At 42.0% G+C, this 5,805-nt stretch overlaps 1 pseudogene across 1 annotated transcript; it reads right to left on the bottom strand.

Annotated features, from left to right (window-relative positions):
- Positions 1–2,319: 2,319 nt before the first annotated feature.
- On the bottom strand, positions 2,320–5,055 carry LOC307180630 (rho GTPase-activating protein 12-like; annotated as a pseudogene). Its single transcript has 2 exons — positions 4,983–5,055; positions 2,320–4,702 (listed from the first exon to the last, which is right to left on the bottom strand). The product of its transcript is annotated as a rho GTPase-activating protein 12-like (transcript).
- Positions 5,056–5,805: the final 750 nt, after the last annotated feature.

Below are 5,805 nucleotides of genomic sequence, written 5' to 3'. Positions count from 1 at the left end.
TGGGGTAAGAACTTTGTATTTTTCCCTAATTGTGATGAGAAGCTATTAGAGTGTTTTGATCTGGGGATTGACAGTATCAGATTGACCTTTTACAAGCATCCCTCTGGCTGTGGTGGAGATAATGGATTGTGGGAGGTGAAGCAGGGAGGCAAGACAGGAGATTATTGTGTGAGTCCAAGTAAGAGATGGTGGTGCCAACTAGGGTGGCAGCAAGGGAAGCAGTGAAAGGTAGGTGGATTCAGCATCTATTTTTCTTTTGTTTTGGTTTTGTTATGACCAGAAAACAAGTGAGAATTCTTAATTCACAAAAGATGAAAGCACAAGACATTGATCTCCTTATACATACAATATTACAATAAGCTGATTAGCTGTGGACTATGAAAACATTTAAGACTTCACATACACACATGTGTACTTTGAAACAAGAAACACAGGACAATTTTAATCTTTGATATGTCATAACTACCAAGAGAAAGAACACTGATTTGAGTCTAATTGTTTTCCTGGCATGCAATCACTATATAGGCCAGGCCGAAAGCATACTGTATATTGTTAAGGACATCTTTAGGCAAATATAAACATTCTCATTTGGGAGCTTTTTCTCCCTACGCAAAACAATCTGCTTTTCCATCGCTGTCAAGTAGCTTGGTTTGTTATCAGTTTAACAAGATCATGACAACAAACAACATTTTCACCACAAAACTCAGGTGAGAGGTTTTTACACAGGTCATACAAAAAATATTTTTTCCCAAGAAAAGCAATCTGTAAATTATAGATGCAACCCTAAGAAAAAGAGTCTTGGTTACAAATCATTCACTTTCAAATACTGATGAAGAAATAAAGAATGGAGGGGTGGGTAGGGGTGGGTGGTAGAGGCAGTGGCATGGCAGGGAGCACAAAAGGTGTGAAATGAGGAAAACATTTGCCACAGGAAATACTGGATTCAGTTGATTTTTTAAAAAATGAGGTATTATAAGAACGTGCCAGTAAATGCAAAAAAAAACCCACCAAAATTAAAAACCAAAATGCACATTTCCAATGGAAAAATCTCTAAACCTCTTATAGTTTTCTTTATTCAGATTAGACATTTCATATACAGCAGTTAATCTAGAAAAATACATTTAAAAAAATCTTCAGCAGACCATGCTCTCTGTAACAAAACTTTCCAAACCCTGTTTTATTATACAAACCAATCTACAACAGTAGTGTAAAAAGAAATTCTCAAATTTAACAGTCATTTTCGATCTGACATCCATCTAATTTACACATGGGTTTCCACTATTCGTATTGCAGAGTTAGAATTCTGTAATAAATTTTTTCTAATGTATTCTGTACATATTAAATAATCTAAAAGGTTCCTCTTGTAGTGCATTTACCATTTAGCAAGTCTATTCAGCATTTTTCCAGTACCATTTGCATTACAGTGATTTGCCTGTAAATGTAATTAAAATCTAAAAGTGCACACAGTTAACTTTCTTAAATAACGGCCTACTTCTGGAGGAAACCTGATATTCACAGAAAAGAATGACCAATATCGTGATTAGTAATGAGGGGTTAGAATGCGCTCTGAGACTATATAGCACAATTATATACATAAGCTAAAGGACAGTGAGCCTTTAGCCTGTATTTACAACAAATAACGTTGGTTTCCACAGGGTCATACCAAGAACTCAGTATGGCACTAGATAGAATTAGGATTGTTAGCTACAAGTCAGTGTAGCACAGACAGCCCCAAAATACCCTGAACCGGCTTATGCTAAATTAAAGTCCAGTATATTACAATGTTTTAAGTACTATTAGTGTGCTGCTGTGCTACTCCGTGAAGACAGCAAGCCTTCATCGAGGGATCGCATCTGGGTTATAATGGGTCCTAGCAGTCAGGATGCCACTGTATGCAAGAAACCCTGAAAAAAGAATACACAGGTTTCAAAACAGATATACTTCATTTTGTTTAAAATGCCCAGGAGCATTTTCAAAATAACTGATAGTAAGTATTGTTTTATAAAGTGATGAACCTATTGAATCATAAGAAGAAATTCTACATTATCCAGTTTGAGGAGAAAAAATGTAGTATTCTTACCAAATTATCCAGTGTATATGACTGGTTAGAATCGCAAGTTTTGATTTTTACTGGAATTCAGAGTATGAAGTGCAAACATTCAGGATAAAATTAATTCAAACGTACACACAATTCTATCAACTTGCAACAGAGCAGCAAATATGAGGGCCTATCACACATCTGGACTCTCCCATTCCCTTCCGGTCCCTCAGAAAAGTGCAAAATCAAAGAATCACTGCTTGGTCCAAACATAAAATACATCAGGTATAAGGACTTGGAATCTGATGAAATCTGGCTTCTATTCCACAGGTTGTCTTCAGTAAGAGCCAACGTCTGAAGATGGAATTTATCTCGAGAAGAATTAACTCTACAATCTGATTCTGGTAGACGGTATAAACTGCTATGTTACCAGTCTCTTTCTCTGGCTTTAACAGAGTGGGACCAGACACAATTGCTATACTCTGATACGTCATTCTGGTTTCTTCTCCGTTTTCTATAACTCTTTTGAGATGTCTAAACAGAGTCTGCATTGTGTCCTGATTTGGCTTTGGCAACTGTTTGATTAGATCCTTCACAGCAGAGACACGCCGTCTTGGTTCTTGTTTAACTGCATTAACAAAATCATTAAAATGATCAAATGTAAGGAGAGGTTCTGGTAATTCTCGAAAAAGCATTTTCAGTGCTCCAGTGATGACATGAATATCTTCCCATTTACTATCCTTCAAGTCCAATTTCTCATCATGGTTGACTGCAAACCTCAGCTTCTGGATCACTGCAAAGTTGCCACTAACTCTGTAAATCCCATCAACATCCAACCCATATTGTTCAACATGTTCAGGGCACAATTTCACAAATTTTGGCACTGTGCCATTCTCTCTCTGACACAGATTAGCAAGATTGGTTCCAAATACCTGATCTTTAATATAACCTTTTTCACGAACAGCTTGCAAAGTGGGGCGTCGTGTAAGACACTTCTTTAAGTTGTTCTTGTTTTTTTTTTCTGTTCTGAAGAATCTCTGCTAGATACTTTTGTGGAACGCAATTTCTTCAGATTCTTATGGTCCTTTCCTTGATCGTGCTTTTCTATTCCTGGTGAATCTGATATATCTTCCTCAATTGCTTCATCGGGTTCTACTGTCTGATTACTGATAGTGCTACTAAGAACTTTAAACCACTCATTGATAACAGCGTCATTATCAAACTGAATCAGCACTTCTGTTCCTTGACGGGTTTTCAGCTCAAATACATTCTTTTTGCTGGATTTATCCTTTGAATCTCAATCATCGCCCCCTTAAGGTCCACCGCGAACTCTGGTTTGGACTGATTACTCCCAAACCAGCTTGTGCTACTTCCTTGAGTTTTGGTAAACAGTAAAGATGAACCCTGCAACACGGCCCAAGAAGACAACTAGTTCTTTCGAACCTTTTTCCCATTTGCAGTAACTTTTGTTACATTTAATAATCCATATTTCTCTTGACCCTTTGGACTGCTGTCTGTATCTTGGCTCTTTGGTGAAGAGGGAGAAGACTCATTTTCAGAGTAGCAGGGTTTTGAGGCAGTTGGAGATTCCTTGTCATTGGTGTCCAACACAATGGTGCTATGTCTCCACTTTAACACTATTGGTTCTTGCAGCCGCCTGTCCAGACTCCTACTTTTAATAATTTCTCTTTGCTGCTGAGATGAGGCATTATACTTTGGCAACTCCCATTCTGACCGAGATCCATCTGCACTGTAGTAATATTGTCTACCTTGATCATCAACATGCTTGAGCCACTCTTGATCTCCTGGACTTTGGGAATCTCCTTTGCTTATGTTTGTATCTCGAGTCCAACGAGGGGATTTCTGAGTTCTTTCCTGTGTTCCTCTGTTATAGTGATAACAATGCCCTGAACTATCTTTATGAGGTTCCCATTCTCCATTAATCTGAATTGCTGGGCTTCCGGGGCTCGGGGGGGAGAGACGAGTGGGATATTTTCAGTTCTTGCAGGTTAATGTAGACAGGAGAATCTGGCCGCCCTTGATTTGGAGGTGTTGTCGTCCTTATCTGCTCAGTGGAGCTGCTGCTAAGCTCATCACCGGACTCTGAATCTTAATATATCCATTCCGAGCCTTCTCCTGCTGAATCACAAGACTGTTCCTGGGAGAAGCCACCTTTCTCTACGTCCAAGAACTCTGGACCGGGAAAGTGACCAAATAAACGTGTCCTATTCTGGCCAGAAACTTTGGGAGAATGTGAGTCACTGTTGAACTTTCCATTATTATGGGTCAGGTTCAGGCTGAGGTTGACAGTCTGACCTGGAATATAATTGGGTCCAAAATTCTGATTGGCATCACGAATAAGACCTGTTCCTTGAACAGACGGCGATGGCTTTCCAAAACTTGAAAGCTCGGGCAATTTGTTCACATTTTCTGCTGACCTCTGAAGGTGGAGACTCTGCATCGTTTTCACAGAATGATGCGGCAGCCCCGCTGCCTGTTGCACAGGCGGCATCAGGCCTCTGTGGCCGACCTCCCTCACGTACTGGGCAGGCACATAAAACGCTTTGGAGTTCTCGTCCAGCTTGACCTGCAACCAGGCATCGCTGGTCTTCTTCACCAGGATGTATTGCTCACCTTGTTTTATCATGACCTTTCTGTCCTTCGCTTCGTTGTTTTTTTTTTTTTTTTTTTTTGCAGTATGCGGGCCTCTCACTGTTGTGGCCTCTCCCGTTGCGGAGCACAGGCTCCGGACGCGCAGGCTCAGCGGCCATGGCTCACAGGCCCAGCCGCTCCGCGGCATGTGGGATCTTCCCGGACCGGGGCACGAACCCATGTTCCCTGCATCGGCAGACGGACTCTCAACCACTGCGCCACCAGGGAAGCCCCCAGTCTTACATTTAAACCGAGGCCCCGGTGGCCTCGCGGGGGCCGGCTCCCTCCTGACCGCTCGGCCATGGCAGCGGGGAGCCCAGACGACCCCGAAGGGCGCTCACTCGCTTGCAGCTGGGCTGGCGCATCCCCATCAGCATCCATTTTAAAGGCAAAGCGAGTTAAAGCGAGTAAGCTGTGCTGATGAATTGGACATGGAGTGTGAGAGAGGGTCAAGGATGACTCCCAGTGTCTCAGCCTGAGCAACTAGGTTAATCGGGGTGACGTCTTTTGAGATGGGGAAAAATGAGAGAGGCACAGGTTCAGGGATGGGGGAAATCCTCAACTGAGTTTGGGATCTTTTAAATTTGAGGAGCCTATTAGGTATCTAACTGCAGTTGTGAAGAAGTTTGGAGAAAGGAACTATATATCAAACAAAGGGGTGCAAAGTGCTTGGATGGAAAGGGGGAGTTTCGGAGAAGCAAGCAGAGTTCCAGCAACACCCAGGCAGAGCACATCACACTTCCCAAAATGGAAAGAGAGCAGATTACATGTTTTTTTCTCATTATCTCCCTAACCAAGGGCTGGCAAAAAATTCAAGCTATATTAATTGGAGGGGTTTTTGTTACTGTAAATCAAGATAGGTAAAGGGACAGAGACTCTTCTAGCATCATAATCCAGCAAAAAGGCATGCCAAGAGAATGTCAATGACGGTGTGGAATGTTCAGCTTTCTCAAAGAGATTCCACCCCGAGGCCAGTCTTTGGTTTCTGCTCTCTCCATCCCCCGCCACTCACAGGACTGGAGAGGCTTCTTCATCTCCATTCAAGTTTGGAACTGGATGGAGCTGAGTGACTACCCAATCTAGACACCCACATCAGACAGGGAAGTTCCCAGAGG

This window comes from Stenella coeruleoalba, assembly GCF_951394435.1.
Source record: "Stenella coeruleoalba genome assembly, chromosome: X".
Taxonomy (NCBI): Eukaryota; Metazoa; Chordata; class Mammalia; order Artiodactyla; family Delphinidae; genus Stenella; species Stenella coeruleoalba.
This window is presented reverse-complemented; position numbering and strand designations above follow the sequence as displayed.